The sequence below is a fragment of the Lagenorhynchus albirostris genome, chromosome 13, assembly GCF_949774975.1.
Source record: "Lagenorhynchus albirostris chromosome 13, mLagAlb1.1, whole genome shotgun sequence".
Taxonomy (NCBI): domain Eukaryota; kingdom Metazoa; phylum Chordata; class Mammalia; order Artiodactyla; family Delphinidae; genus Lagenorhynchus; species Lagenorhynchus albirostris.
Window position 1 is genome coordinate 42305717 of NC_083107.1, and position 22077 is coordinate 42327793.

General features: G+C 39.8%; 1 long non-coding RNA gene across 1 annotated transcript in view; it reads right to left on the bottom strand.

Moving 5' to 3' along the window:
• Window positions 1–22077, bottom strand: part of LOC132531519 (uncharacterized) — a 217514-nt gene that overhangs the window by 41024 nt on the left and 154413 nt on the right. Inside the window, exon 2 of the long non-coding RNA XR_009544120.1 lies at window positions 538–678. This is a non-coding gene — a long non-coding RNA (uncharacterized LOC132531519). The remainder of the gene's footprint in view (window positions 1–537; window positions 679–22077) is intronic.

Below are 22077 nucleotides of genomic sequence, written 5' to 3' on the forward strand. Positions count from 1 at the left end.
GATATCGATATAGATATAGATAATGGAATACTACTCAGCATAAAAAAGAATGAAATCCTGCCATTTTCAGCAACATTAATGGACCTAGAGGCTATTATGCTTAGTGAAATAAATCAGACAGAGAAGGACAAATATTGTATGTTATCATTTATATGTGGAATCTAAAAAATACAACAAACGAATGAATATAACAAAACAGACTCACAGATATAGAAAACAAACTAGTGGTTATCGGTGGGGAGAGGGAATGGGGGAGGGGCAAGACGGGGTAGGGAATTAAGAGGTACAAACTACTATGTATAAAGTAAATGAGCTATAAGAATATATTGTACAGCGCAGGGAATATACCCAATATTTTACAATAACTTTAAATGGAGTATAATCTATAAAAATATTGAATCACTATGTTGTACAACTGAAACTAATATAATGTTGTAAATCAACTATACTTTAGTAAAAAAGGAAATGACAAAATAAATGTTTTAAATAATAATAAATTTTAAAAAAAAGAAAACCTATGAATTCAAATGAGCATACCTGCCACTTGCCATGGAGAGTCACTGTTGCTCAGAGGCAGTGTTTGAATTCTGCCTGGGATTCCCATTCGCTGGGGCCTGCCACTGTCACTTCCACAGGTGAGCCTCACCTTAGGTAAATTCCATCCATGAATGTCCAGACCTGCCTTAACAGACAATTTAAAGGATAAACATTTTTGTATCTAAAAGATATATTTATGTTCAAAAGGGTTCACACACACACACAAACTCCTTCTAATAGTAATCCCCACTAGAAGATTTTAAATATGTTTCCTTTTTTTTTATGGTGAGTCAAAGCGTACCCATAAGGTATAAAAATTATGGAATGCAACATGCTTTAGGGCCAGCACAGAAGCCATTTCCTGGTCATAACCTCTCTCAAAAGACTCCCAGTTGGAATTTAAGGGCCTCTGCCAGCTGCCACTGCTCCTCTAGACTGAGTGGTGTGTAAGAGAAGCAGGAGTCTCAAACCCAATTCCCCCATTTAGCAGCTGGGCAGGCTTGGGCAGCTCAATTGACCTGTCTCCACCTCCATTTCCTCATCTTTAAAATGGGAATAAAATAAGGTTATTTAGAAACAGGGTTGTGAAAATTACATGACAATGCTTTTAACCCCCTCGCCATGTAATAATCATTAGCTTTGATTATAATTCTCTCTCCTTTCGGACTGACAGTGTCTCAAATTAACATAAATTCCTGTTGAGTATGTGCTATAGGCAAGGCTCTGTGTTGGCCACTTAAGTCTTGTTACAGTTAATGGAGATAAAAGGGTATTAATACTTAATGTAATTATATGACTTTTCTAGAGAAGCGGCCTACAGAGAGCTCAAAGGAGTGACAGAGCTGAAGGCTCACCACGTGAGAGACGCGCCTCTGCTGGGCAGCAGCCTAGACACAGGATGTTTGCTGGGATAGGTCCCTGCGCTGGGATAGGGCACCAGCATTTAGCTTGGCAGACTCCCCTCGCTCCAGCGAATCCCTGGTCCACAGTAAGTGGTTAATAAACAGTTGCTCAAGTTGTTGGATCAGGAAAGGATGAAGCAGAGCAAAGGAAGAGGTCAGGTTCAAAGGGTTTCCTATAGCTTTTGTTGTTATTTTCTTGTCTGTTTCCCTTTTAAATCTAAAATGCTCTAAGTCCTTTATGGACTCCTTCACCATGTAGGAAGGTAGAGAGGCATCTTACTCTCCTTGGTATGTGGATATGAGATTACTGAGAGAACATGCTGAGAGAACATCTAAATTGGAACCCAAAAGGACAAGAGCCACACAAACAAAACAACACAACAAAACATTAATTTGGATAAAATTCCATGCAGGTCTCACTCCTTCCACATTTTCATTCACAGAGGTTCCCTTGAAATGGCAAGTTAGATAAACTAGTACTTCTATACAAAAAGAGATGTTCGGAGTCCTTCAATAAAATGAACTTAACAATAAGAAGAAAGAGACGTATTATTCTGTGCCCAGAAGGGCCACACACCCAGATGGGCTGGCCACAACTCCCATGGACATGCCCCTTGCAGCTCCGCTCCACAGAATCTTCTATTGAGCAGACCCTATCATAAACATGAACCAAGCACCAATGGCCACAAAGTAAACTGACAGATGAAAAGAACAAAAAGAATTCCCCAGCACAGTTTTGTGAGGCAAAAGAGGGGAAATCCTAGTCTGACTTCTGAGGTTAGTGACAGTTTAACTTAATAGACTCTTTTTATTGTGCAGAGTAAATATTTCGGGTTAGGAGGAATTCTTTTAAACCTTAAAGTAGGTTAAAGAAGCCCTTACTACTTCTCATCTGCAACTGGTGCATGGTACATTTGTTAGTTGATGACTCTAAGTAGAACCCAAAAGAAAATATCTTGTCACCTGTGTACATGCTGAACTGTGTTTGTTCCTAAACTTCACCCTTTGTTAGATTATCAATTGTCACATAGGTTTACAAAATTAAAATTGGGCTTTTTACTGTCTTTTCACTCCTTATATTTGCTCTATAACCTTCTTATAATGATTTCCTCATTACAATAATCTCCTTGTATATTGGAATGATTCTTTGGATCGAATTACCTCATGAAGAAATCATTTTGATATTTCAGAAATAAAACCCCTTTGGATTGAGTCCAAGAGCCACTATCACTTTAAAACAAATTGGTCTTTGTGACAAGTCATACATTAAGACTCTTGGGTGTTTTAACTTAGGTTCTGAAGAACACTCTATCTCCGATACCCAAATGTCAGAATCCTAAACTAAGACCAATTCACTTTTTTAGTTCTGTCTTGTCTCTAAGTATGAGAAGACACAATATTTTGACAGCTGAGGCACATTCTATATTTACATTTTCACACAAACAAGGCACACTTGCACATTTTATCACCACACAAAATAAACCTAGAGAAACATCTTTCTTCCTGTCCCATACATGTCATTTGGCCATGAGGCATTATTCTTGCCTCCTTATTCTTATTTTTAGAGCAAGCTGTGTTTTAACTAAACTTTCTTTTTTTCCTGGTTTAATGGTGATCAATTAGATGACTCCTTGCCCTGCACAATGAGAGACCGTCTCCCTCTCTGTATGCTGTTCTTAATTCCTGAACCCAGAGCTCTTCTTAACTGGGAACAGTTCTTTTTTATTTTGAGACAGAGTATACTGCAAGAACACGCAAACAGATAGGAAAGGGCCTCCCCAAAGTATGCTCGTTTTGGAACACGCTTGTCGTTAGGATGGTGCAAATCTGCCTGATTATTTTTTATCTAGACTAAACTCCAGTGAGGATTTTTTTTTTTTTTTTTTTTTGGTTTGGTCTGTCCTTTTTTTTTTCTTCTTTTTCTTTTTTTTCTTTTTCTGTCTCACAAAAACCAAGTGTTCTCCAGCAATGAGGCAACAGAAAAAATCAATACTTGCCATGTACCATGTAACCAATAGAATAAGGGGAATGATTTATGTATGGATGGATGCAGCCTGAATCAGCTGGGGCCTCGCACAGAGAGAGAGAAAGAGAGAGAGGGAGAGACAGAGAGAGAGAGAGAGAGAACAGAGGGAGGTGGGGGGCGAGCTGAACTGCGGTGATTATTTCTACAGTGTGGCCAGATTTTTTTTCCTGCAGCAATAATCCCCTTCTCCAGCACTGCAGGACAGAGGGAAAGCCTGCAATCTGTGGAATATATGATGGCTCAGCTCTCCCTCCTTTCCTCAGAGTCCTGATGCCTTGTTCATACTAAGGTACACTGAGAAGGGGAAGATGATGTATGGCCTGTAGCCCTTCAACCTTCCAGTCATCTCCATCCTAAGAAAGGCTAGTGATGGGTCGACAGCACTAGTTGACAGAGAGTCAAATTATCAACAGGATTTAAAAACAATAAAACGTTCCAGCACCGCTTCCTAAGAAGACCAGCAGGAAGGGCTTACAGACAAGAACTACTCTATACTCCATGAGTTTCTGCTGGAAATATAGTTTGGTTAACTGGAAATCCAGAGCGCTGCAGCATTTAAAGGTATTTAATCTTGAAGGTAACTTTTAGGGTAACTGATACTCTTGCTGAAAGCTTAGATATTAACTGTACTTATGTGCTTGTGGTGTGAAGGTGCAACTAGACGGCACCGAATCCAGCTACTTCCTAGCTGGATACATGGCACTATTGTATATGGAATTCTGGTGGTTGGGACTTTAAACTGGGTTAAACGTTTGCTTTAGAATGACATAATATACAGATTTAAATGACATGTTTTATTAAATTCCTACTCCCTGCTTCAAACTCAGGATGAACCATGTAAGACTTTGTGAAAGGCATATATGACCATTTCTTGGGAATATCTTTGTTTTTTGAAATGTATTTAAATAGATCTAAATTTATTTTTGTAAATTACCTTCCTTCTACATTGTGCTTGAAACTCTAGGGAGCTTAACAGCATTATATTTCTATCAGTCTGTTGAAAAAGACTGAAATATGTCCTTTTATGAGGAACATTGATACCATATAATTTTTAACAATGTTTTTTGCATCCTTTAACCCAAATACAGTGTTAATATCACAGTTAGGTATTCCCCTAAAATATCCTATGTTCAATATATGATCTATTACACTGCACATAACACTTGGAAAGATATTTTAAATACAGAATGTAGCAGAATAATGCCATGCCATTAATGTATGCTTAATTTGGAGCTGGTAGTGTTAATACCCATAAGCTGTTAAAATAGCTTTTTATTCCCCCTTCAGTTGAAAGTATCCATTCAACTCAACATTACTGTACACTCTATTGACAAAATATCATGTTGCTTTTTCAAATATGTATGTTCTCTAAAAATTATCTTAAATTCTCATAACAAAATTCCATGTTGTTTTTTAAATACATATATTCAAAGTGTACAGAATGGCAATTTTAACATTTTTCCAAATATATATTTGTTATCTAGTTTTTTCTTTCATTTATTGCATAACTATCTTTTTGTTTCTGGAATATTGTATTTAGTCCCTCATTTACATTTATTTAGCAGTACATTTATTTAGCAGTCGTGTGCATACATAGGATTAAGGATTAGAAGCAAAGAGTAGAGAACTAGAAAAGTATATAGAACTATTCTCGGTAGTCTTCATCTTTTAAATGACTCTTCATACTTTAATATCATTTTTTATGGGTGTTATTGAAGAGCAGTTAAGTTGAAACACTATTAGTTATAAATCAGTAATACTCTCATGTCTTCATTTAAATACCTAGTCACTGAGAGATTTGATCTACCCTGTTCTTTGCAAAACTATTTTGGGAAGATTTCTATGTAAATTAAATAAATGCATATGATGTCTTTCCTCTAAACAAAATTAGAGCAATAAAAATGCAGTCCACAAGTAAACTATATGTAGTAAGACATCTTTCAGTAATTTTAATACAAAACTGATGACCCAAACCAGCAGAAAGTATGCACAATTATTTTGAATGGGGGAGGCCAAGTAGATATCTGCTGCCTTCACATAAGGACAGATAAACCTTGTTTTTTACCTTTTGATCTGGATCATCATTCTCTCTTTCACTCTTCTATTGGCCCAAACAGGTAAAACAACAGAAACCCCTTACCGTCTTCACTTTTGGTTCCACTGCCTCAGTCAAGCTGTCCAGCTGAGGGTTAATAAACACAGAAAATCTGGAGATGGTCCCAATATAGTGAGGACCTTGAAGACCAAGATCAACGCTGCAGGTACCACAGCCAGAAGGAACATTATTAGTGCCCTACAAGCAGGTATGGGCTCCCCCAGAAAACTAAAGCACACGGGAATGAAGAAGCATGATCACAAGCAAGGTGCTGCTGAACTCTAAGGTAAGCACAAGCAGGACCTTGTTGCAGGTTTATTTTTAGAGATGTGTTGCCGCCACTTAAGAAAAACTGTTATCTATAGCAGAGAAAAAGAGTAAAAGTCTGCCAAAGGCCACAGTTTATTTAAGTCAAGCCACGTCTACTATATTATTTGAGATGGGCCTTAAGGCCGCAGGTACCAGAGTGTCAGCACACAGAGAATTCTGGCCCCAACAATAGGAGAAACACGGAGAATGAGTGATAAACTAACTGCAGTTAGGAGATGAGTAAACAGGAAGCCCAAGAATTGGATTTCATTGTTAGTTAACAGATTGTAAACAGCATCCTTTTGTTTGAAAAGTTTATATCTATTAAACATAACTTTCCAAGTTCTAATAAAAGCTGAATAATCCTTCTCCCCAGTTCGAGAGTAAGTTCCTGTAAACACCTGGAGTTAAAATGCATAAATGAAACTCAGGTTGGCATCTTATGCCATGACAAAAAAAATAAATAAAAATCTTCTCATTGTGAACGGGGTCTTCAGTAGACATCTGCTATGCTTTTTTTCCTTTATCGGTGGTTAGTTTCACTGATGAAATAACCGTTAAAGAGAAAATCAATATCTGAGCTTATCCACCTGCTTTGTTTTAGTACCTCAAATTATTTTAAAAACTGATTAACACTAATAACTCACTATTTAGGAAATACAACAAATGAGTGTTTCACATTGCTACTCTAGCATCCACAGAAAGAAAGAAAGAAAGAAAGAAAGAAAGAAAGAAAGAAAGAAAGAAAGAAAGAAAGAAAGAAAGAAAGAAAGAAAGGAAGAAAGAAAGAAAGAAAGAAAGGGGGGGAGGGAGGGAGGGAGGGAGGAAGGAAGGAAGGAAGGAAGGAAGGAAGGGAAAAGGTAATATCCAGTTCTCATTTACTTAACGATTTATTAATCCACATAATAGAAATAAATGAAAGAGCTAATAAAAACATCCACATTTTTACTTTCTAAAAGTCTAATTTCATCCTTGCACTAAAATGAAAAATAAAATAAACGAAAACATTCTAATGTGAAAAATCAATATTATTACTTCTAAAGAAGTCTGTTTATACCTGAGAGAGAACTTTCAGGCTCTCCATAAAAGAACTGTCTCTCACTCACTTGGTTTCTTTTTCCTTCAATTAGCCTATAGCAGCCAGAGCATCTTGGGCTAGTCTAGTTTAATCTGAACATAATTGGATGGCAAGTTTCTATTCTCTAATGTGAATGAACTCACCTTAAAAACACATAGAACTTAGATTCTATTTAACATAAAGGTTAAATAAGGACAACAAAAAGTGACATTGCATTTCTGTTCACTGATATGCTATTAAATATGATTACCTATACTTTCCAGACCTTGCCTAGGCATGGAAGCACAGGCAACATCTGCTGAAAATATTCAAAGACAGATGCCCAAACCTGTACCTCAACTGATTTGCCTGGTAGCGTGAGCTTCCTAGGCCCTCATCCTGGCTGTTCGCATTTGCATCTGTATAGATTATGTGAAGATATAGATCCTCTCAGAAAGCTGTCTAGTTCTAGCTACAACTTAATGGTTTTACTGTATGGGCTGCTTCATTTATTTGACCAGAATTTTTCTCCTATAAGATCTAAATGAGAGCCCATCCTCCCCCCTCCCCAGGGAATAATGCAAAAGATGGGAGGTTCTTAATAAAACAATTAATCGTGATAAATTTCTGGTTTTTGCTCCTTCGGCCAGGGCTATTTCCATGGCAACATCCTCTCATCCTATTGTTGGGTTGTTCTTCATTCACACAGCAGGTTAAGCCCAGGGCAGCGAGGGCAAGCTGATGGTCAGCCTTTATTTTCTCCAGCCCTTCAACAAAGGTTAGTTGAGGTCACCAGAAGCCAAAGGATAATTACTTTTCCTCCATAGGGTTAAAGGTACACAGATTGCTATTGCGACAACTGTATGGATGACCTTCAGCTTTTGACGCTCAATCTTCTTTTCTTTCATCAGAGTGAATAAGTGTGATATAAAAGTGGTGATGCACCCCCATGCCTGAAATTCAGCATAGAAAGCCAAACGTCTTTTTATTTTGTAAAGCTACTATCTATTAGTATAATATACTCTTGGAATCAATTGGAAAACCCAATGCATAAAAGGTTTCCTATCCCTTAAATAGGAAAAAACAAAACAAAACTAAAAGCCTCATGGCAGAAAATTGCAGCTGTTCACTGGCTTTCTTATTTAGTTATTTTGATATTCATAATTTCCCAGGCTTCAGTCATCTTCCTGAGGGTGTGTTCTTTAAGGCTGAGAAGCAAATGGAAGGTTTCCTGGCTCCTCGAAGCATCTGGGGCTCTATTTTTTCCCTTCAAACATCAATTGCGACCTTGTCCCTCTAAAACTGACTAAAAGTCAGATTGAAATGAGTTTTCTCTCTTTGCTTCTCTATTCTCAAAGAAAGACAGCCTCTAAATTAATTTTCAGGGGTATGGAGGGAGATCTTTTGAAAATGAGTGATTAAGACACTTTGCCCACTAATTTGAAGAGCCACTTTGAGATTCGGGCTAGTTATTTTAATCTGGAATGTCAAAAAAATGATTATTATCATTTTGGGGGGGGGGCTCCCAAAATGGAGCCAACCACCAGCCTGATGGATGCATTTGCCATGGGTGTACCACCAGGCAAAGAGACTTTCAGCTCCCTGGACATGATGGCTTTGCTAATGGTTCATCTCAACAGACACACAGAAGGGAGCCTGAGCCCCTTCATGGGAGATGGGTTAACATCACCTGAAAGAGCCACTTGGCCCAGTCTGCAGCCTTAGCCACAGGGAACCATTCCCCTGAGTCTCATCGTCTTTGTCCAAGAAGTTGCCTTGGTGAGAGGAGCATAAAGGGAAGTGAGAGTAGACTGCCCCCGACTCCCACCTCAAGAGGAAGGCGGAGACATTTTTTTCTGTCCCCTTCTCAGATTCACCCTCCTGTGATCTGAGAGTAACCAGCCACTTCATTCCCCTGCAGTCCTCTGTCTCCCCCCGTCAGTACTGGCCTAGCTGCCTCTCCAGCCCTTCCCTCACACTCTTCGTATTGAGTCATCCTTCTGCTCACGAGCTCCCTGGAAATCTCTGGATCCACCTCTCAAGATTAGCACTCTGGTTGCTTCATCAGCTGGTCCCTCCATTTGGCCTCTCCCTGTTGGCCACTCTGCCTTAGTCAAGCAACCTGCAGCCTCCTCTGTGTGACTTCACCCTCCCTGGGCTTTCACCACCCTCTCTAAATGCCAGTCCTCTCAATTCCTCCTCCTTTGAAACGTTCGTTTAAAGTTTTGTTACTTCAGGAATTCCTCCATATTTTATCCCCTGCTACATCTAAATAAATTAAATACATTTAATAAAGTATTATATATCTATTATATATAACATATCATACAAATAATTATATAATAAGGCTGTAGAAAATGCATCTAAATATCAAATCTTATTAAATAGCAACTTTTAAAAGACCTAAAGCCTTAAATTATCCCCATTTACAAATACCTGGGTCTCTTACAACACTACTGTTTTATAAGAGACAATTCATCACATAGTTACTGTCAGTAATTATCTTGGCAAGTTCTATTTTTTTCACTTTTCTTTATTCTCTATTGTCCTTTTTACATCTCTACAGAGTCCTGCCATTCTTGAGAGTGAAACATTTTGTTATCATATCACAATCTCCCCAAATAGTCTCCTTGCTCTCAATGAGCAAAATCTGCTGTTATTAACTGATGATTAAGGGGATAACAGAAAATAAAACAAAATATAACCACACCCAGAGATATTTTATTTTAGAAGGGATTCCTGAAGTCCTCAAAACCCATAGAGCACAGTTCTAGATATGGAAGAGTCAGTGGTAGAGATAATATTTGGAAAAGAAGGTAAGAGACCTAAGAAGGCATGCATCAGGGTCTAGCATGTGACCTGCATACATATAACCAGATGAAAGAAGGAAGGGGAATATCTACAACTGCCCACAGCAAGCTGACAGCAGTGCCCCTCACTGGTAAAGAAATTGCCCTTTCCTCAGTTATAGACCAAAGCCAAAAGGACCAATTGTATTCTCAGGTCAGGGCTCCCTGATAGGGGCATTTAAAGAAGGCAGGGCTATGAACTCCTAAAGCTGGTTCTAGGCTGGTTAGCTGGGGCTCAAAGAAGTATTAGGGAGAGTGATCGGTTCACACGAGGTAAACCTTAGGAAAGTTACTCTCTCCCTTTCTGCATAATTCCTCTCCTTTCTCATTCCCTCCCCATCATCCCCAACTGCCCCAGCTGCCCAGAGTCCCATCTCACATGGGGGTTTTAACATCAGTGGGCCATATTTTCCCCTGATCTGTTAAGAAAGATACCTGGATGAAATATTTAGCCATAAACAAGGCATCTCTAATGATGGCACTTCAGGCATTTTGGATTTCGATGAGGGAGATATTTAGAAGTATCACCTTCTGAGGTCCTGCCAGGTGACCCTTTGAGTGCTCTCCAGGCCAGTGACAAATTGAAAGCAAAGCACCGGGGTTACATTAGTTCAAATCTTCTAGCAACAGAACAAGTCACTCACTTTCATTCATTCCAAAATGGACATGAAATTCTTCCTCTTTAGGCAATAAACTCAAGCACTTACCCTTAGCTTCTTACTATTTTTAAAAGCTCTTTTTTTCCTCTTGAAATACAGAGCCATTGGATTCTCTGCCTTATAGTAGGCTTCTCTCTTTCTCACTTTGTAGATAAAGTGTTACTAAAAGGTTAAACATAGAGGAATTTTCACAATCACAATCAGCTCTTCCTCATGTGCCAGAAATAGATGTGACTTGTCATCTCCTCTAACTGGTATCTTCACATGTGGGTTGTAAGGATGTCTCCTACAGAACCTGCTGCAGAAATGCCTCTAGTAGTTGTTGAGCAGCTACAGAGAGTGATAGGGAAGCACCGTGGTCCAGAGCATCAGGTTCAGTGTCAAATGAGTGATGAGTGCTCAGGGGTCCAGCACTGGTCACCTGGCATCTCGGGGTGATGTGGTGTTCTAAAGCTTGGAGCACTGCCAGGGCTGACATGAGACAGGACCTGGAAAGATGACTGTAACACAGTGCTCCTCAAATTGTAGCATGCATAAGAAGCACAGATTGGTGGATCTCACCTCTTGAGAAGCTGATTCAGTAGGCCCCCAGATCTGCATTTCTAATAAGATGCCAGGTGATGAGGATGCTCCCCAGCTGTGGCCCCACTTGGAGGAGTACTATGATAGATTTCCCTTCTCTGGATTTCACTCCTTGTACCTCTAAAATGTACCACCACCTTTCCACTGTGCAAAGGGTTTCTCACTTGTTCAGAAATGCTTGTGATTTCTAGACATCACTCTTTTACCTTCTTGTCCTCTGCTCTGGTTCTCACTTCATTACTTTTCAATTAATTAATTTTATTTATTTTATTTTTGGCTACATTGGGTCTTCGTTGCTGCGCGTGGGCTTTCTCTAGTTGCAGTGCACGAGCTTCTCATTGCAGTGGCTTCTCTTGTTACGGAACATGGGCTCAAGGCACATGGGTTTCAGTAGTTGCAGCACATGGGCTCAGTAGTTGTGGCTTGCAGGCTGTACAGCACAGGCTCAGTAGTTATGGTGTAAGGGCTTAGTTGCTCCACAGCTTGTGGGATCTTCCTGGACCAGGGCTCGAACCCGTGTCCCCTGCATTGGCAGGCGGATTCTTATCCACTGCACCAACCAGAGGAGTCCTCTCACTTCATTTTGACATAGTCTCCTAGTTTGTATGGATTATATGGGCCCATAAGAATAGCACTTTTCCTATTTTATTCAACTACAAAGCAACTCTATTTTCCTACTGTTAAGGAGGAAAATGTCTTGCCTTTCACCATCATTCTCTATATCCAGAGAAGCCCTTTCCATAAATTCCAAATCCTCACCTCTCTGCCAGCACTTAGGTGGTCCTTTCTCTTCTCCGATCTTAGATGAGCTAAGAGATTGCCAAGACATACAAAGAGACATAATCCCTTTCCCAGGAAGCTTGTACTGTTGTGTAACAACTTAGCCTAATGGTGAAGCGCATGGACCCTAGTGCCAGACAGACAGATTTGTTCAGGTGCCAACTATGCTTTTATTAGCTGTGACCCCAGACAAATAATTTAGCCTTTCTCAGCCTCAATTTACTTTTCTGCAAAGTGGGAATAATAATAATACATACGTCATAGGGTTCTGATAATATCTGAATAAAATGCATATAAAGAGCTTAGGCACAGTGCCTGGAACACAATAAGACCTGCATATGCCGTAGCTATTTGTATAAAGCCCACATCATGAACTGATAACACAGGCTTTAAAATTCCAGCTCAGCAGCTTCTTTGTTAGGTAATTTTGGGCAAACTAATATACCTTTGAGCCTCAGTTTCTTCATTATTAAATGGGGATAATTCACCCATCTCCAGGATTGTTATAAATCTTAAATGTAAAAATATATAAACTTCCTAGTACTGTTCCAGAAGATACCCAACCAATGACTCCTATAAATAGTGTTATTTTTTAACATATTGCCCTTTAATGGCCTGGAGTCAGAACATAAGTCCTGCCTTTGACTTTGAACTCCAGCCTCTGAACAGCTCTTCGAAGCCTCCCACAGCTTTCAGCCTCCAATTAAAGTAGCACCACTACTTAATTTCTGTGTTCGTGGAGCCTAGACAAGTCGTTTCCACAGGCAGATCCCAGATTTTGGGATTTCATACATCAGTAAAGACAGCTAGCAATAGATAGATAGATAGATGATAGATAGATAGATAGATAGATAGGGATAGAGAGATAGAATTAGATAGATGTATAGATAGATATTATCATGGGGTTCAAAATAGGGCACCAACTTTTTTTCCCAGTAAAGAGGCTTAATTTTTTGTTTTTAACTACCATCCATCAACACTGTCGTTTCATGAAAGAAAAGATTTTATCGTTAAGAAATAGAAACACAGATCAAGAGAAAAAAAGTCTGCCTTCTGGGTGTGTGCATGCATGCACACACACACACACACACGCACTATTTGTCTTCTCATTTTACCATTAACGTGGAACAGAATGCCAAGGGGCCCACAAATGTGAGTGGGACCCTAACTTACATTAACTTGGAGCTGGCCTCACCTGCACGCTAGAGTGCTTCCATACTGCTTCTTGGCAAAGGCAAGCAGGACAGGGATATGCTTCTTCCAGGTCCTGGAGCCCTTGGCCACCTGTCTTTCCTGAGCCTCTGAGGAACAGAAGCGGGGGTGGAAGACCCCACTGAGTCCCTCTCTAGTTGTGCAGTGTTCTCACATCTTCTCTGAGGCTGACTTCCTTGTCCAGCCAGGCTCCCACGTGCAGGCTGCCAGGTGGTATTTACCTGCTGTTTTACTATTTCCCAACATCTCGCACGCTTCCTAACATCTCTCCCCTCAGCTGGTTAAGCATTTTGCATATCGATACTCATTTATCTGAAAGATATTGTCCAGATTATTATTCCCCTTTCATAGATTCATGGGTACATAAACTGAGATCCTGAGAGGTCTGGAGGCTCTCCCGAGGGACCCAGGAAGAAGCCCCTCACTACATATTGTTTGAGTCCCTGAACTGGATAGAAACAACAGGAAATGAATGTCTCTAGTAGGCAACAATGAGGCTGCACAAGCAGAACTTTTCTCCAATGTCACAAGCTGAACACTGTTTTGTTCCATGTCAATTTAGTGGACAGTTACTGAGTCCCTATTAGATGCTGTGCTAGAATACAAGTATGAAGAAATGTAAACTGTACCCTCAAGGCAACAGGCTACAATTTATTTCTTCCTATAGCCAAGGGAGAACCTTGCGTAATTTTCATTCAATGTGCCAAAAGACCCAGACCTGCAAATGCGATGTAAGTGCCTCAGGAGGATGAGAAAAGGCATCCACGGGGGTCGATTCAGTGTGAACGGCTCTCAGGGAATTTACCCAGTGTTAATCTACACGTTAAGGACACATCTTCCACAGTTCTTTCTGAAAGGCTCTTCCTTCTCCCTGAAGGTACCTGACTTTTTCCCTCTTGATACTGGAAAGATTTTGGCCGCTTTTTCTTCATTTTAAAATGTTCATCAATAGCAAATCCTGCTTACTGAATAAACAGAGGACAGTAAACATGTTCTAGTCCTGGCCCAGCCACCAAGCAAATGAATGCCTGGAGCAAGTCACTTCACCTCTCCAGACCTCAGTCTCCTCACCTGCAAAAGTGAGCCGACTGAACTAGCTGTACCAGTGAATATATAGCACTGACGATGTGGAGATTCTCAGGACGCTGCACATATTCACTTATCCCTCACAACAACTCTGTGAGATAGAGTGTTTTTTCCTCCCCACTTTACAGATGAGGAAACTGAGGCACGAAGCGGTTAAAATAATCTTGCTCAAAATCGTGTAACTCATAAGTAGCAAAGATGGGATTCGGACATTCTCAGTCTATTTCCAGCGTCTGTACTCTTGACCACTATGATGGGCTGCCTTTCAGCAGATGAAGAGAACTAATACTGAAGTCCCTTCTAATGTTTACATTCAATTGATCTATGAGTTTAACATAACCCATAAAGGCTCAGATTCTGTATTTTACGCCAATGAAGCAAAGAGCTCATTAAAAAATTTATAATTTATTAATCAAAACTACCAGCTCATACTACCTTAGAAATAAAATTTTTCAGAGTGCCCTCACATATATGATCACTTTAGATCCTCACTGGATCTTGATATAGAGAAGGTAATAGTGCCATCCACAAGACCAGGAAAAGGAAGTCCAGAGAGGTCAGGACTTGCTTATGGCACCCAAGAAAACCAGGGGAGGAGTCCTACTCCCTTAGCAGAGCCAGGGACCTCCAGGTTGCGTTCTGGAGCCCATTCAACCTGAGTCACACATTTCCTCTGGGACTTCATCTTGGATTCAAAGACACCCACTGAATTCTGAGTAGTGACACAGAAAAGAGTGCTTCTCTCTGAAACTCTCCTCCATGCCCCTCCAGTGCTGGGTCTCTCACACAGATACCAAGATGTCTGGCCCTGCAATCAAGGTGGTCAGCTCACACAACCCTGAAACACTGAGATGCATATGAGGTTACTGCAGAGTGAGCTGCTCTGAACTTGAACTCCATGTCAGGCCTTCTAAAGAGCTGTCTAAGCTTGCAGCCTCTGCTAGCTCTGCTCCTCCTTTCTCCATATTTACGAGGTAGCTTCCAGTCTGCCCTCCACTAGAGGAAACTGTGCTCTCGGATATCACCTGTAACTTCCTAGTCCAAGAAGCAGCTGCCTGTTCCCTTAACACACCTGCTGCTTTACCAGTGATGAGCTTCTGCTCCCCTCATCCCCTCCCCCTGGAACATGCTTCCCACCATCCTGCCTTCAAATCCGATCCTTACTTGCAGGCCTACCTCACATGTCACTTCTTCAGGAAGCCTCTCCTAGCCCTTCCAGTCAGGTGTAATCTATTTTTTTTGATTATCCATTCTCGAGTTTTTCTTAGGACACTCTCAAATTCTGCTTTTTTATTGCAGTTGGGTTTATACTTTCTTATCTCCATCATACTCAGACTGCTTTTTACTTCCTGGCAATGTTGGGAGCACTGCCTGGCACTGATAAATATCTGCTTGACCTCAAATTAATCTCTCCCATTCTGTAGAATGATTCACTCTGCAAAAATATATGGCAAAGAAGAGGGATCATTAGATTCTTTTTTTTAATTAAAAAAATTTTTTAACATCTTTATTGGAGTGTAATTGCTTTACAGTGTTGTGTCAGTTTCTGCTGTATAACAAAGTGAATCAGCATATGTATACATACATCCCCACATCCCCTCCCTCTTGCATCTCCCTCCCACCCTCCCTATCCCACCCCTCTAGGTGGTCACAAAGCACCCAGCTGATCTCCCCGTGCAATGCAGCTGCTTCCCACTAGCTATCTATTTTACATTTGATAGTGTATATATGTCAATGCTACTCTCTCACTTTATCCCAGCTTACCCTTCCCCCAGCTTACCCCTCCCCCTCCCTGTGTCCTCAAGTCCATTCTCTACATCTGTGTCTTTACTCCTGCCCTGCCACTAGGTTCATCAGTACCATTTTTTAGATTCCATATATATGTGTTAGCATACGGTATTTGTTTTTCTCTTTCTGACTTACTTCACTCTGTATGACAGACTCTAGGTCCATCCACCTCACTACAAATAATTCAATTTTGTTTCTTTTTATGGCTGAGTAATATTCCATTGTATATATGTGCCACATCTTCTGTAGCCATTCATCTGTCGATGGACACTTAGGTTGCTTCCATGTCCTGGGTATTGTAAATAGTGCTGCAGTGAACATTGTGGTACATGACTCTTTTTGAATTATGCTTTTCTCTGGGTATACGCCCAGTAGTGGGATTGCTGGGTCATATGGTAGTTCTATTTTTAGTTTTTTAAGGAACCTCCATACTGTTCTCCATGGTGGCTGTATCAATTTACATTCCCACCAACAGTGCAAGCGTGTTCCCTTTTCTCCACACCCTCTCCAGCATTTATTGTTTGTAGTTTTTTTTTTTATTAATTTACTTTTGACTGCTTGGGTCTTTGTTGCTGCACGCGGGCTTTCTCTAGTTGTGGCGAGCGGGGGCTGCTCTTCATTGCGGTGCACAGGCTCCTCATTGTGGTGGCTTCTCTTGTTGCAGAGCATGGGCTCTAGGCACACGGGGCTTCAATAGTTGTGGCACGCAGGCTCAGTAGTTGTGGCTCGCGGGCTCTAGAGAGCAGGCTCAGTAGTTGTGGCGCATGGGCTTGTTTGCTCTGCAGCATGTGGGATCTTCCCAGACCAAGGCTCAAATCCGTGTCCCCTGTATTGGCAGGCGGATTCTTAACCACTGCGCCACCAGGGAAGTCCTGTTTATAGATTTTTTGATGATGGCCATTCTGATCGGTGTGAGGTGATACCTCATTGTAGTTTTGATTTGCATTTCTCTAGGGATCATTGGATTCTAATGTCATTCCCAAATTTCGCCAATGGCTTTTTTTTTTTAAAATCAATTCCTGAGTGACAGAGCTTAGCCCCAGAGGTGAGAACATCCTTTCAGTAACTGCCACATAGCCTGTATTCAAAGAGGTTTCTGAGTGTGAACATGTCAGCCCAAGACTCTGTTAATTGGACCTTCAACTACTCAAGGTCCACACTGCACAGCTGTTCTTTTACCCTAGAAACCGGGAATCAGGGATGATGTATGCAAAGGAGTCATATCAGAAAAATGTCCTCAGTCTTCCAGGGCACTCAGTTTTCACTGAAATTCATTGTCCTTACAGAGGGAGAAGGATGGACCAAGGAAAGGCTAGCTGATGTGTTTCCTTCACCATTTCCCCTACCTGTAGTAACATATTAGAGAAGGGGGGTGTTATTTGGAATTTTGACATTTACAAAGAGTTTAAGTTTAAATTGTTCTGTTGGAAAAGAAAAACCCAATCCTTTCCTCTAAAGACAGTAAAACTGGCCAGCATAAAAATGCTCCCAAGATTTTCAAGTCTTTTAGGGTCTCTCCTCACAAATAACTCTATGTATGCTATTCTATAAGGTAGCGCAAAATACCACAACTAATATTCGACTGGTTTTTCAGCCTCTAGCTCGTGGATCTGGAGAGCTGGAACCAGAGAATAATATGTAAGGACCAGTGCTTTGAGGATTAGGTCTCTCCCCCTGCCTACATCAAGGCAAACTTGGGGCAGCTAGGGGATTTAGACACCAACCACCAGCAGATGGGTGCCCAGTGTCCACTTGATCAAATCAAGTGCTTTGGAAGGGTTGAGAAAAGAGGCAAAAGGGACCCTCTTTCTTCCCCCACAGAGCAGTGTTTCTTAAGCTTTTTTTCATTATCACCCCTCTAATGAGTCTTTTTAGACTTTTTTCCTAATTGCTCTTCCTTGACATTTTAATGTCATAGATATATTGTTTATCTGTGTACTGTGATCATGAGGGGGCCATAAGCCGTTGGATTTCTGTGTTCTTCAAACACTGATCCCTCCCACCCTCCTGGGGGTGGCAATACCCCTCCCCTTAAGAATGCAAGTCACAGACCTGTCCCTAGAGAAGCAACAGGACACTTCCTGAGCACCACCCCTGGGGTTTCTTTTTCATCTTTTCTCTCACTCTCCTTCAGACTCAGTATGAGCCTTGCAGGCACAGAGCTAGATGGTGACCCAAGGTGACCCAAGGTGACTGGGTAACTGCTCTTTGGAATGTCATGGCAACATGAGAGCATCAGGGCAGAGAGACTGACAACAAGTCTGGAGAGATGGTTCATTTCACTCAGTGCAATCTTAGGTTCCACAGTAGCAACTGTTGTACTAATAACTACAAGACATAGATTAATGGGAAAACTTTCTGCAATAAACTTGTCCAAAGAATAGCATTACAGAGCTCAGAAATTGGTTATTCCATTGCTCCTTTTACCAGCAAAAGGGTACGAAATTGGATTTTTCCTTCCAGCTAATTCATTTTTCCAATATTATAATTAACTTGAAAAATAGACTTCAACTTCTACACCTTCCCTTTTGCCTACACACGTTACAGGCACAACATAATGATTCTAGTTATTAGCTCACTTTAGGCCAAAAATAAGAAGGCTAACAATACATTAACATTTCCATTATCAATCAGAAAATTGCAGGTCAGCTCCTTGAATGATATGTTGCTCAGCATATTAAAATCCCTGATCTCAGCAAAAATGTATAAATACTTTTACTCCTGAAATTATGGTTTAAGAGAGACACATGGCAAGGTAAATGGGAGATGAGGAGGAAAATCAATTTAGATTGGTCTCAATGGAAGGACAATGGATTGCTATTTTTTCCTTTATCTAATATAGAAATTGCCTATGGTTCCCATTTTAATATTCATCTGATACCCATTTTAGTATCAAAGAGGTGGCAATGAGTAACTTATCAAAAATAAACTTCTCAGCCTTTGGCTTTGTGCTTGTAATTAACCATCTGGTCTACACACATCACCTTGGGAGAGTGCCAATGGACATTTACCAACTGATATCACTAAAACGAGGTTATTCTCCTTTCACCTGGGTACAAGAGGACCTGATTTTTCTGTTCAAAGCAAGTGCCAACTCGGTGTGTCAGTACCTGCAGATTCCATAGGTTTATCACTGATCTCCTAAATGTTTGTCACTGCCAACATTTTGAGATCTCAATAGTGCTTCCAGGGGACTCGCCTCTGTAACGTTAACTTTCTCCACAAAATAAAGCAAAAAAAAATTTTTGTTTGTTCTTCTGGTTAACATTCCTTTAACAGTGTCTATAACAGGGATTAGCAAACTAAGCCCTGTGGGCTAAATCCAGTCACGCCCATTCATTTCCCTATGGTCTGTGGCTATTTTCCTTACAAGAGCAGTGCTGAGTAGTTGAAGTAGAAACTGACTGGCTTGCAAAGCCAAAAATAATTACTGTCTGGCCCTTTACAGAAAAAGTTTGCTGAACTCTATTTTGCGACATGGAGTTTTTTTAATAAAAATGAAAAAGAAGTAAAACCTTTTATTTCTATAATTTTAGAATTCAGAGTTTAGGATTATTTTAGAACAGAAATAATATATGGTCATTTTTCTACTCCTGGGAATGAAACTTGGAAATATAAGCCCATAAATGTAGTAAAATCATTATTGATAATAATATGGGTTGTATATCAGCCACCAGCTATTTTTGTTGAAAAGCAATATTAAGTTTTCTCTTTGAATAATAACCATAGATGCCCATTGTAGAACAGATTGCCATTTTCCCAAAGCATAGATGGTCTCTTCTTAAGCAAGGAAGCATGTTTGAGAAATGCTTGAGAAATAGTTTGAGAAATAGTAGAACTTGTTACACATGTATAAAAACTTAACATTAATATCCCAAATGACCTCTTAAAGAATATCAAGGCAAACAATATAAGGCAATTAATGCTATATTGTTGCTGAATGTGATATCAGTTAAGGAGAATCAGAGATCTGAGAACATGAATATATAGCAATCAGTGATTGCTCTCACATGTGCAAGAGTATATTTGCATCTAAATATTTTGGTGATATCAATATACTCATTAAACGTGCTCATCTTTATGAAATATCTACTATTAAATAAATTACATATGTTAAATATCTACTAAATAGTTCTAAGACACAAAGCTATAAAAGACATGGCACTGCTATCAGAGAACTTAAAATCTGGTGGAGATGCTAAGATCCATAGATTCCCCAAATTCTGTTTTACTTTTAAAAATTTCAATATATTAAACATACAGAGGTAAGGAAATCTTCGTGCTTGAGTTATGTGACGACTTGATCATCATAACTTGAACAGTATGAAAAAAGACAACTGCATGCATCCCTAAAAAAGTCTCGTTCCTTCCCAGGTGCCACAGTGACAAAAGTTCTACTACATTTTAGAAATTCATTCCTTTACATTAATTTCTTTCCAATACCAGTGAGCTATTATTTAGATTTTCCTAGTCATATTTAATTACTGGTGTTTTAGGTATAAGAATTGCTTAAATAATTTATCATAATAGATTACCTTTATTTTTTCTGCTGATCTCACTTAAGATGAAAATGCCCATAGATGATTTAACAGGTTATCATGTTAGTTACTTATCAGATCACTTTCACTATAAGAAATAGGACCCCAGCCATATGAGGCACTGGGAATTTTGTGCAAAGGATCATTAAAAGGGAGACAATAAACACAAAAGGGGATCCCACAAAATAAGCTTAAACTCCTCATGATCTATCAAGACTGGTTATGTATAAGAAGTTAATGTTTTCAAGAAAATCAAGAGTCAGAAACTAAGAGAAAGGTGGTCTTCTTAGTTATCCCTACACTTCTGAAAATCGGTCAGAGTCAATACTCGTATCGAAGTGGGATGATGGTCTTAAAGGGAAAGAGAAAAAAAGAGTTATTTCCCATAAATTCTGTGTTATTGATGACTGACCACACAGAGGCTAATGTCCACAACAGGAATGAACATTTATAAACTCATGCATTAAAGCTATGTTCTTTTCTAATGCAAAAAAATAACTCTTTGTTAACTTAAGATTTTTTTTTTTTTTTTCCTGCGGTACGCGGGCCTCTCACTGTTGTGGCCTCTCCCGCCATGGAGCACAGGCTCCGGACACGCAGGCCCAGCGGCCATGGCTCACGGGCCCAGCCACTCCGCGGTATGCGGGATCCTCCCGGACCGGGGCAGAACCCGCGTCCCCTGCATCGGCAGGCGGACTCCCAACCACTGCGCCACCAGGGAAGCCCAACTTAAGATTTTTAATGCCTTGATCATAGGAAGAGCCACATGAAATTACTGATGAAGCCTGAAGCAAAATGCAAGGTACTGAAATCATAACATAGTTGTAGGGAATTCAAATGCATTATTATTCATTATTAAGCACTAAACACCATATGAAAGCAGAAGACTTCAGTAAACCTATTTCAACTGACACTGCACATAAATAGGACTTGATTAAATAACTGTAATAATTTGCCTATCCAGCTACAGCTAATAAGTCTACCCCAAATCTTAGCAATACATGTTTTATTTGCTTTCTACTTTATTTTTTGTATTTGTGCATATTTGACTTAATACATGTTATAATACATAATCATGTACTATGATTATGTATTATGCTGGGATTATTTTTCTTTTTTTCTTTGTGTGTGTGTGTGTGTGTGTGTGTGTGTGTGTGTGTGTGTTTAGTTCTATAAAATTTTGTCACATGTAAAGATTTGTATAACTACCACCACAGTCAAGATCTGGAACTGATCCATCACCAAAAAGTGTTCCATTTTTAGTCACCCTGTCCCTAATACCTGGCAACCACTGATCTTGTCTCTGTCTCTACAGTGTTCATTTTGAGAGTGTTATATAAATGGAATCATACAGAATGTATCTTTGTTTTGAAGATTCATCTATTTTTAAAGTACATATATGGCATACACACACACACACACACACACACACAATCACATACCTATATTTACTTGGTATAATCTTGCTTCAAATTTTATGTATGTTTCTTTAAATTCAAGATGACGCAATCTACAACAAGACATTAGAGACAGCCCTGGAGATAAATTGCTAGTGTGTACCGAAGGGTGAATCAACCCCCAACAAATAGCAAACGCTTGTGCTTTTAAACTGACTTAATAGCTCTGAGAGCTGGATTCTGTGATGAAGTGCAAAAGC